We start from the raw sequence: 12,474 nt of genomic DNA on the forward strand, positions 1-12,474 counted from the left end.
AACTTACCAACCTCCATCTTAGGTACACCCAATAACCTGTCCTCCACTGCCCTCCATGGCAACAAGCAATGAATTCTACAGATTCATCATGCTTTGGCTAAAGGAATTCCTCCTTATCTCCACTCTAAAGTGATATCCCTCTGTTCCGAAGCTGAAGCAGTGCCCTCTGGTCCTAGACTCCCCCACTATAGGAAATATACTCTCCACACACAAAATACGATTTTGGATACAATTTAGGACTTTCAAAATAAAATAATTTTCAATGAGATCCCCCTTGCCTCATTCATCTAAATTCCAGCGAGTACTGGCCAAGATCCAACAAACACACCTTGTACGATAACCCTTTCATTCCTGGAATAATTCCTGTGAACTTCTATGAACACTCTCCAATGTCAGCACATCCTTTCTTTGATAAGGGTCTCAAAACTGCTCAAAATACTGCAAGTAAGGCCTCACCAGTGCCTCATAAAGACACAGCATAACATATTTGCTTTTATGTTCTATTTCATTACACATTGTATGCAGTTTTTCACTGATTCTTTTGTATTTCTTTGTTCTACAGTGTGAATATCTGCAAGAAAATAAATCTCAGAGTATTATCTGATGACATATACATACTTTGATAATAAGTTTACTTTCAACTTTGAACATTGAACTTTTCATAGAGCTCTTAATACTATAAGAGATTACTATCATTCAGAGGCTTTATGGAAGGGAATTTTTCCCCTTTAGCAAAGCAACATTGTTGAATTCTAAAATGGCCATTAACCCATTAGGTTGATGTGCAATAACTGCTGGTCTCACCAACAGCAGGAGTAAATGTGCAATAAATGCTGGTCCTGTCAACAGCAGGAGTGCATGTGCAATAAATGCTGGTCTTGCCAACAGCAGGTGAATTAACGCATTTAAGAAAATACAAGCTGAATGTGAATTGAATGTGGAAATTCTGCTCTCCCGTGTTCTTTAATGTATTGCTCATTACAACTTGGTTCCGTAAAAAGAGCAATAAAAAAATCTATGTAATTCTTACTAGAATGTCATTCTTCTCTTATTGTCTGTGCACAGAATATTTTGCTATAACTCAGCTGGAGTGTATGGGGGTGTCAAGGGAGCTTTACCTCCGGTGTACAGGCCTGTCGTGTCCATTCCACGGCAACTCAATCAACCTTTGTCCCCATCAGACACTCAGCTCTCACCTGTGGCTCTAAGTTTCTGTTTGCATGCAACAGCGCCCACACCCCAATACACCACTTCAGCAGACCTGTTAAACCAGGTTAAGGGCCCCATACTCTGGTGAGACAGGGACATTCTGTCCCAGCATACAAAGTCAGCTCCGATAAACTGGTCAGATGAGATTAACAGTGAGGCCTAATGGCCAGGAAGGACATTCTACAATGTTTCATAGAGAGAACGGGCATGTCACGGCACGGAGGAATTCATGGACCAATAATCTAGAGGCTGAGAGAGTAGAACTGCCCGAATGCAATGGCTTTTCTACTTAAAAAAGTTCTCCTATAGGCAGCCAGAAGAACTGCACAAATCTGTCATCATCAGATACCGATGGAGAAGCAATCGATCATAATTCAACTACTGGACTTAATAGCTATTTATCCCTATTGATGTAGGTAAAAAATCCACGTGGGAAATCATCTTTGCACATTGCCTCAGTTGGTTCTTTTGAATTACATGGCTTAATTAAAGACAATGTACTTACCAATATGAATGTATCAAATGACTTCAAATACATTAGATATTGATGGTATTAATCCCCATTTGAAATAGTAGATCACATTTGCCATTTCCTTAAAACAGTGCTCCTTCAGCTTAGACGAGTTTGATAGGACTATGATTTACATCGCACTCTTGCCGATTGAGCAACACATACAAAGTTCTGGAGTGCAGGCAGCATCTATACGGAGAGGAACAAACAGTCAACCTTTCAGAAGTGTTTTCAGGTTTAAAAGAAATCTCTGATGTTTATCTTCTAATGAATGTGCGCTAAAGCAACAGTGGCCAACACATAACCGAAAGAAACAGCAGCCTACCAAATACATTATTTGACTGACAATCCATCTTTCCTTGTGCATAGTTCTGTAACTAGTAAGTCCAGAAACTAATTAATATGGTACATGTAACTAATTCCAAAAAGCCTCTATTGAATATCAGTTGACATCCCTGAATTCCTTTTCTCAGATCTACTGTATTTCTCGAAGTAACCTCTTTGTTTTTGAATAGAATTGAATTGATTTTATTACTTATATCCTTCACATACATGAAGAGTAAATATCTTTACGTTACATCTCCATCTAAATGTGCAATGTACAATTTATAGTAATTTCTAATAAATAGTATGTACAACAGGACAGTCAATGTAACATAGAAATACAATTGTATCAGTGTGTATTAATCAGTCTGATGGCCTGGTAGAAGAAGCTGTCCCAGAGCCTGTTGGTCCTGGCTTTTATGCTGCAGTACCGTTTCCTGGATGCTAGCAGCTGGAGCAGTTTGTGGTTGGGGTGTCTTGAGTCCCCAATGATCCTTTGGGCCATTTTTAAGCACGTGTCTCTAAAAATGTCCTGAATAGTGGGAAGTTCACATCCACAGATGGGCTAGTTTGTCTGCACCACTGTCAGCAGGGGCCTGAGATTAAGGGAAGTACAGTTCCCATACCAGGCAATGATGCAGCCAGTCAGGATGCTCTCATATGTGCCCCTGTAGAAAGTACTTAGAATCTGGGGACCCCTACCAAACTTCTTCAACTGCCTGAGGTGAAAGAGGTGCTATTTTGCTATTTTCACCACACAGCCGGTATGTACAGACCATGGTGATGTGTGTGCTGTTCACATTCTCAGTCCCAGATCCATTGACTTTCACCATTCCTCCTGTAGTCCACACCAGCTCCTTTGTTATTGCGACATTGAGGGGATGTTATTCTTTTCACACCACTGTGTCAGGGTGATGACTTTTCTGTAGGCTGCCTCGTTATTATTTGAGAATCAGAATCATAGGACATGGCTTGAAAAAAAACTAAAAACTTCAGGGTGGAAATGGCACAACTTTAAGGTGATTGGAGGAAAGTATAGGGGGATGTCAGAGGTAGTTTTTTACACAGAGAGTGGAGGGAATGTGGAACACCCTGCCAGGGGTGGTAGTGGAGGCAATACGTTAGGGTCAATTAAAAGAGCTGTATATAGGCGCATAGATGGTAGAAAAGTGGAAAGCTGTATCAGAGGGAAGGGTTCAATTGATCTTAGAGTAGGATAGAAGGTTGGCACAACATCATGGAATGAAAGGCCTGTACTGAGCTGTAGCATTCTATGACTCTAAGGTAGGCACATGGATGATAGACAAATGGAGGGCTCTGTCAGAGTGAAGGATTGATTGATATTACTCACTTGCTTAATGCCTATTATACCACTTCATTAGAGAAGTAATGAAGGTCCTTACTTTGTCATGTCTGTAACTTCCTCTCAGTTTTCACTTCTGTCAGCCATGCAAGTCCCAGGTATAAATTCCAAAATGCTGTCACTCTCAGCTGTAAAAGGATTCTTCATTGCTGTTTCCATAAGTTCTACTTGGCCAGGCAGGGTTGTTAGCCCTGAGCTGAACTCCCTAAACCTAGTGGACGACTCTTCATCTGTCCTCTACCCTCTGACCTATGGGTAACGCCGCCAAGAGCTAAAGCATAAAAGCCCTGACTCCACCCAACATAGCTCTCTGGGTCACTGAGGCACAAAAACCTCCAATCCATGCCAAGGTTGGTGTCCTCTTGGACAAGATTGACCTTGGAATAGGTTAAAAGTTAAGAATAATATCATGGGCTAAAAGGCCTGTACTGTGTAGTTGAGTTCTATGTTCTAATATTCAATGCACAACTATTCAAATATGTGGTCATTTAATGGAGATCAGCTACTTCCTCACCTCTGTAGATAGTGAGGAACTAATTCCTCTGCTCAATGTGTCAAGTGAATGAGTTAAAATTGGTGCAAGGCCACACAGGAAAGTAATTGGAACTCAGTCCTAAAACAGTATTGAAACAGAAGAGTCATTTGAAGATTTGACAACTGAGATTGAAAGATGTTTTATTAGCCAAGCGTTAAGAATTCAGGCTGATGGGACTTGTCAGCCATGGTTGGAAGTTCATCTAGGAGAAGGAAAACTTTGATCTCAAACCTCCACTGCCATTCAGTTATACTCACTCATGGGGAAGGCTTTGAGAGTAAACCCCAAGGGAAAATCCAGAGCTGGACTCCTTAAGGTGGTCTTATGTTAAGTTCTGTGAGGACTGGCAATGCCTGCAGCCCTTCTGGTGCCAAACTGTATCGGTCTCTGACATTCCTTTGGGTTCATCAGCTGCATGGAGAGGGAAGCCTGCTGCATGAGCAACAGCTTGCTTTTCATATTGTACAGCCTTGGTTTGCCTACTTGTTTTGATATCATATAGACAGCTAAGGCACAACATCCACAGTCAACCCCATTCTTGAATGCCTGCAAGAAAATGAATCTCAGGGTAGCATATGGTGACAATAATAAATTTGATAATAAATTTACTTTGAATTTTGATCTGATTGAGCATTGAATCAGGTTCTAAGGCAAAATATCCTCCTTCTGTTCCTATGTCCCTGTAAAAAAAAGTGCACAGGATAGTTTACTTGTAAGTCGTTAGGAACTATCAGCCTTTGTCCACTTCACTTAGACTGACATCCAGCTCTCTACTCTCAAGATTGAGGTGATGCTCCTGGAATTCCCATGCCAAAGTTACTCAGATTTCCCTGAACTCAGCTTTGGATACCTGCCTGCTGAACCTGGCCTTGGGTAATTCAGCTGAAATAAAGCACTCCATGGAAGTCAATGGGAAGAAGTAGATGCTGAAGGAAAGTTAAAAGTTATTTTTTTAAATTAGAACATAGAACATAGAATAGTACAGCACATTACAGGCCCTTTGACCCACAATATTGTGCCGACCCTCAAACCCTGCCTCCCATATAACCCCCCACCTTAAATTCCTCCATATACCTGTCTAGTAGTCTCTTAAATTTCACCAGTGTATCTGCTTCCACCACTGACTCAGGCAGTGCATTCCACACACCAACCGCTCTCTGAGTAAAAAACCTTCCTCTAATATCCCCCTTGTACTTTCCTCCCCTTAAGGCCATGTCCTCTTAAAACATAAAACAGTACAGCTTAGGAATAGGCCCTTTGGCCCAAAATGCTGTGTTGAAACAACATTTGCTCACATTCATGTGCCAATCTAAACATCTCTTAATGTTCTGCCTCTACCACCACTCTAGGCGACCCACAACTCCCTGCAAAAAAGTGCCTCGTACATCTTCTTTGAAATTAACCCCTCTCACCTTAATGTCTTCTGTATAAGATATAAGAGCAGAATTAGGCCATTCAGCCCATCCAACCTTTTCCACCATTTAATCACAGCCAATCCAATTTCCATCTCAACCATAGTTTCCTACCTTTTCTTTTCATGCCCTGACTAATCAAGAACCTATCAACCCCTGACTTAAATACACCCAATGACTTGGCCTCTACAACCACCTGTGCCAACGAGTTCTACAGATTCACCAACCTCAGGCTAAAGAAATAACTCCTCATCTCCATTCTAAATGGACACCCCTCTATTCTGGGGCTGTGCCCTCTGGTCCTAGACCCCCACTATAGGAAACATCCAATCTATCAGGCCTTTCAACAGGATGAAGTAGTAAACTGGATTAGACGTTGGCTTTGTAGGAGAAGCCAGAGAGGGTTGCCTCTCTGACTGGAGACCTATGGCTAGTGGTGTACCACAGGGAAAAGTACTGGGTCCTTTGTTGTTTGTCATCAATATCAATGATCTGGATGATAATGTGGTTAACTAGATCAGCAAACTTGAGAACGACACCAAGATTGTGGGTGCAGTAGACAGTGACGAAGGTTATCATGGTTTGGAGATGGATCTGCACTAGCTGGAAAAGTGGGCTTAAAATGGCAAATGGAATTTAATGCAGACATGTGCAAGGTTTTGCTCCTTGGTAGAACCAACCAGAGGAGATCTTACATAGTGAAGGGTAGGGCACTGAGGAGTTATGGCAGAACAAAGGGATCTAGGAATGCAGATCCATAATCTGTTGAAAGAGACATCACAGGTAGATAAGGTCATTTAGAAAGCATTTGGCACTTTGGCCTTCATAAGTCAATGAATTGAGTACATAAGATGGGATGTTACGTTTAAATAATATGATATATTGGTAAAACCTAATTTGGAGTATTGTGTGCAGTTTTGGTCACTGATGTACAGGAAAGATGTAAACAAGTTTGAAAGAGCGCAGAGGAAATTTACAAGGATGCTGCTGGATCTGGAGGACCTGAGTTATAAGGAAAGATTGAATCAGTTAGGACTCTATTCTTTAGAATGTAGAAGATTGAGTGGAGGTTTGATATAGGTAGAATAAATTATGAGGGGTATAGAGAAGGTAAATTAAAGCAGGCTTTTTCTCATTGAGTTTGTGCATGACTGCAACCAGAGGTCATGGGTTAAGGGTGAAAGGTGAGAAGTTTAAGGGGAACATGAGGGGAAACTTCTTCACTTAGAGAGTTGTGAGAGTGTGGAATGAGCTGCCAGCTCAAGTGGTGCATGCAAGCTCAATTTCTATGTCAAGAGAAATTTGGATATGTACATGGATAGTAGGGGTATGGAGGGCTATGCGGATAGGTAGTTTAAGTAGTTTTGGCATTGACTAGATAGGGCAAGTGGACTGTTTCTGTGTGTGACTATATGACTCTAATGGAATGGAGAGGGATAATAAATTTAATGGTGGAGCAGACTCGATGGGCCAAATGGCCTAATTCTGCTCCCATGTCTTAAGGTCTTAAAAACAAAGACTGAGAAAAAACTTGAGATAAAAAAAAATCAACTTTGCCTTTGAGCAGAAGAAACATTGTGTGTGCACAGCTGAAACAAACTGTTAGCTTGCTCCCATCTGGATTAAGCATGAAGTTCCGCTCACTCTATTATTGAAGGACAACATTCTGTACATTGCATGGGGCACAGAGAAAGTCTACCTGTCACTATGATCAGATCAGACATGGGGCTATGAAAACAACAAGAGCAGCCATCTCTTATCAGGGAATGAGAAACCTTACTGAGCTATTCAAGGTCCAAAGGGAAAATGACAAATGTAAGCACAGGATACACATTAGAAAAAGATTGATAAATGAAATTTCATCTTGACAATATTACAAAAATAATTACGTATTTCCAGTATGATACTGATCTGGCAGGTACTGTGCATTTGAATGGGACTGTCGAAGGAAGTAATCCACAGCATGAGTAATTTTTGAGATAGCTGCCCTGGTAATGACTGACTAAGTCATGTGAAGGAGATGGGACACTTGGTGGCCACTTTATTCAGGACCTCTTGTACCTAATAAAGTAGTCACTAAGTGAGTATTTGTGCCCCTCTGCTGCTGTTAAAGTTTCAAAGCATTGTGTTTTCAACAATGCTCTTCTGCACATCACTGGTGTAACACATGGTTATTTAAGTTACTGTCACTTTCCTGTCAGCTTGAACCAGCCTGGCCATTCTCCTCTGACCTCTCTCATTAACAAGGCATTTTCACCCACAGGATTGCTGATCACTTGACATTTTTTTTTGTAAATTCTAGAGACTGTTGTGTATGAATATCCCAGGAGATCAACAGTTTCTGAAATACTCAAACCACCTCATCTGGTACCAACAATCATTCCACAGTCAGTCACTTTGATCACAGTTCTTCCCCATTTTCATATTTGGTCTGAACAGTAATCAAATCTTTTGACTATGTTTGCATGCTTTTATTCATTGAGTTGCTGCCATGCAATATTCTGATCAGATATTTGCATTAATGTGCAGGTGTACAGGTGTACCTAATAAAGAGGCCACTGTGTGGAGTGACATATAAATGTTACTTTTGAACTATGAAACATGCTGGTTGAGCTGATTTTGTTTTATATTAATCTGTCTTTTTCTTTGGCTGTGTTAGCTGAGAAGACTTTATTCCTTGGATAACCAAAATAAAATTATCAAGTTAATAAAGAACAAAAGAGCTCCCCCTTACTGAGACTCTTGTTACCCATAAACCTGAGGTTGCCCCTAGACACCTTTTAAATTTGTTCCCTCTCATCTCAAACCATATCTTACCTTCGACCCCATACTACTGGATTCAGGAACAGTTATTACCCTATAACCGTCAGACTCCTGAACCAGAGTGGATAACTTCACTCACCTCAGCATTGAACAGATTCTACAACCTAAGGACTCACATTCAAAGTCTTTACGATTCACATTCTCAGTATTATTTATTTATTTTCACAATCTGTCTTCTCTTTGGTTGTCTGTCAATCTTTTTGTATAGTTTTCATAAATTCTATTGCATATATTTATTATCCTGTAGATGCCTACAAGAAAATAATTCTCAACCTAGTATGTGGTAACATATACCTACTTTGGTAATAAATTTTCTTTTGTCTTTGATTTTGACCTACGATCACTAGCCTTTGTAACTTTTCCCTGGCAAATAGCTATGCATATTCTCCCTATTTATGTGCCTCGTTTTTTGTATATGCATGTATAATGTAACCTCTTAATCTCCTACACTTCAAGGAAAGATGTCCTAATCTTTCCGTACAATTTGTGATGGATGTTCACTTTCAAGGGCCTGAGAGGCTTATTACTAACTTCAGCTTTCTTGCACAGGGGCATGACATTTCCAAATGATCAGAGTTGTTTGTGACAAAATTAAACTTTTAACCAATATTCCTTGCTCGGCTTCTTGATTATAAATGAAAACCATCTTCAGTTTTTAAAAGGACCCCTAGACTGACTACTAGGCAATGTGGTTTTCAAAGTGAAGTGACCATGAAACTTCTTGTCTGCATTAGCCAAACACAAGAAAATGTTAATTGGCTGATATTAAACCAGGAAACTGCAGCTAAGTTATTTAACCATTGTCCTCAGAAGATTTTAGACTATCATTATAATTTATTTTGTCCCAGTGGTCTCCCAGTTTATGCAGGATCTCCTGGAAGAGAAACATCTTATATTCCATCTAAGTAGCCTCCAATCTGATGGCATGAACATTGATTTCTTGAACTTCCGGTAATGCCCCCCCTCACTTTCACCATTCCCATCCCCTTTTCCCTCTCTCACCTTATCTCCTTGCCTGCCCATTGCCTCCCTCTGGTGCTCCTCCCCCTTTTCTTTTCTCCATGGCCATCTGTCTTCTTCTATCAGATTCCCATTTCTCCAGCCCTTTCCCAGCTCTTTACTTCACCCCTCCCTCTTCTGGTTTCACCTATCACCTTGTGTTTCTCCCTCCCCTCCCCCGTCCTTTTAAATCTACTCCTCAACCTCCTTTATTCTGTTTAAACCAATCAGTCTTCAAAGCAGAGTACACTGCAAGTACCCTGATAACAGAAGGGCTAGTCTCATTCAGGAAGGAAGAACCTAAAACAGCCCCTAACATAAGAATATTGGAAAAATGGATAGGCCAGATGACACAAGTAGCCTAGATCTGATTGGCCATACACAAGTTTTAAAGGTAGAGAAGGCAGAGCATTCCTTGATGTTTTCAGAACTTACCAAGTTCCAGGATTTGAAGAAAATAGAAAATGTGGCACTCTTGTTCAAAAAAAAAAGACAAAAAGCAAGAAAACTATCAGTTAACTTAACATCTGTTGCTAGGAAAATGTTGGAGTCTATTATCAAGAAAGAAATAGCAGGTCACTTAGGAAAGCTTGTTCAGTTTTGCTTTTAATGTTCCGTAGAATCATAAATTTCAGTAGAACATCTTTCAAGAGAAGAACCTGTATTCAGAAATTATAATTAATGAGAATAAGAACAGTAAAAGTTTGGGGTTGCCGGATAGCATAGTTGTTAGTGTAATGCTGTTACAGTGCCAGTGACCCAGGTCTGTAAGGAGTTTATACCTTCTCCCCATGACTGCATGGGTTTCCTCCAGGTGCTCTGGTTTCCTCCCACATTCCAAAGATGTAATTGGTCACATGGGTGTAATTAGGTGGCATGGGCTCATTGGGCTGAAAGGGCTTGTTACTGTGCTGTATCTCATAATAAAGTAAAACATTAATCAGCTTCACCATTGTTATCTCAGCAGTAAAATCAAGATTTTCTCAAATGCAATAGAAAAAATCGTTTAAGATCCTTTTCCTGCTCGTGTTTTGACTTCCCTGTTTTTTTCTTCACCAAGCTATTATATTACATGGACCAATGGGATCACCCATTTCTCTGTCTGAGAAATGTGAGATGCAAAAGAAATGAAAATGAGAAATTTGCATGATTGGCACTGATTGTTGGCATAGAGTTTTATCAGTCAATGTAAACATTTTTTTTTCTTTCTAACATCATTTTCTGTAAATTCTAGAAACTGTTATATGTGAAAATCCCAAGACATCAGCAGTTTCTAATACACTCAAACCACCCCATCTGGCTCCAACAGTCATTCTACAGTCAAAGTCACTGAGATCATGTTTCTTCCCCATTCTGATGTTTGGTCTGAACAATAACTGAACCTCTTGGCCATGTCTGCATGCTTCTATGCATCAAGTTGCTGCTATGTGATTGGTTGATTAGATATTTGCATTTATGAGTTGGTGTACAGGTGTACCAAATAAAATGGCCACTGAGTGTATCTGCAGCATAATTTTTACATAGTGCTCGAAGAGTGTATAAATGATGCAGATTTTTTTTCAAATAAAACTTAAAACTGAGATTTGCTGAATTGTTTTATTGTTGCACTTGATCTTGAGTTGATACTGGAATGAAGTAGATAGTTTATTAATTGGAATGTACAATATTTCACCAGATTAGTAAACAAGTCAGATAATGATAATCCTGTCTTTCAGAACACAAACAGTTAAACTGAGTCACAAGATACTTCATTGTAATAAAAATCCTTTTTTCTCTTGTTGTAACTCAAAGGGAAAGGGCATGCGAGTACTACAGATAATTCAAAAAGGAATCAAGTTACTAAAATGAATGAAAATGCTGAAGTAGGTAGTGAGGAGAATGCCAATCAGGCCACAGAGAAAGATGCTGGATTCTATGGAGGATAGCCGGGCAATTCGGCAACTGAAGAGAAAAGAGTCTACTGGGCAGGGCTACCCTAGAAACATTGTGAATCCACCCAAATACAGCTTTAGCAATTCCAAACTAAGAATAGTACATTTAATTGGGTTTAATCTTTGAATACCTTGTGATTCCATGCTTGACCATGAATACCATGCTTGACTAATCTGTTGGAGTTTTTTGAGGGTGTAACAAGGATGTTAGACGAGGGTAAGCCAGTGGATGTAGTGTACCTAGATTTTCAGAAGGCATTCGATGAGGTGCCACATAGGAGATTGATGAGTAAAATCAGAGCTCATGGCATTGGGGGCAGGGTTTCAACATGGATAGAAAACTGGTTGGCAGAAAGAAAGCAAAGGGTAGCAGTGAATGGGTGTTTCTCGGACTGGCTGGAGGTGACTAGTGGGGTACCATAGGGCTCTGTACTGGGACCACAGCTCTTTACGATTTATGTCAACGATTTAGATGAGGGCATTGAAAACTATATCAGCAAGTTTGCTGACGATACTAAACTGGGTGGCAGTGTGACATGCGAAGAGGACGTTAGGAGAATACAGGGAGACTTGGATAGGCTGGGTGAGTGGGCAGATACTTGGCAGATGTCATTCAATGTGAATAAATGTGAAGTTATCCACTTTGGAAGCAGGAACAAGAGGGCAGAGTATTGTCTGAACGGTGTAGAGTTAGGTAAGGGAGTCATGCAAAGAGACCTAGGAGTCCTAGTTCATCAGTCAATGTACGTGAATGAGCAAGTGCAACAGGCAGTGAAGAGGGCAAATGGAATGTTGGCCTTTGTTACAAGGGGAATTGAGTACAAGAGCAAGGATGTCGTTTTGCACACCTGGAATATTGTGTACAGTTTTGGTCTCCAGATTTAAGGAAGGACATTCTGGCAATTGAGGAAGTGCAGCGTAGATTCACTAGGTTGATTCCTGGGATGGCAGGACTGTCTTACGCAGAGAGATTGGAGAGATTGGGCTTGTACACACTGGAACTGAGGAGATTGAGAGGAGATCTGATTGAAACGTTTAAGATAATTAAAGGATTTGATAGGATTGAGGCAGGAAATATGTTCCAGATGTTGGGAGAGTCCAGTACCAGAGGGCATGGATTGAGAATAAGAGCTCAGTTATTTAAAACAGAGTTGAGGAAGAGCTTCTTCTCCCAGAGTTGTGGAGGTGTGGAATGCACTGCCTCGGAAAACAGTGGAGGCCAATTCTCTGGATGCTTTCAAGAAGAAGCTAGATAGATATCTGATGGATAGGGGAATCAAGAGATATGGGAACAAGGCAGGGACTGGGTATTGATAGTGAATGATCAGCCATGATCTCAGAATGGCGGTGCAGACTCGAGAGGCCGA

General features: G+C 40.5%; 1 long non-coding RNA gene across 1 annotated transcript in view; it reads right to left on the reverse strand.

The window, feature by feature from the left end:
* LOC132394494 (uncharacterized) overlaps nucleotides 1-12,474 on the reverse strand; it is an 83,265-nt gene that overhangs the window by 45,195 nt on the left and 25,596 nt on the right. Inside the window, exon 3 of the long non-coding RNA XR_009512340.1 lies at nucleotides 1,715-1,909. This is a non-coding gene — a long non-coding RNA (uncharacterized LOC132394494). The remainder of the gene's footprint in view (nucleotides 1-1,714; nucleotides 1,910-12,474) is intronic.

Source organism: Hypanus sabinus, chromosome 1 (genome assembly GCF_030144855.1).
Source record: "Hypanus sabinus isolate sHypSab1 chromosome 1, sHypSab1.hap1, whole genome shotgun sequence".
NCBI lineage: Eukaryota > Metazoa > Chordata > Chondrichthyes > Myliobatiformes > Dasyatidae > Hypanus > Hypanus sabinus.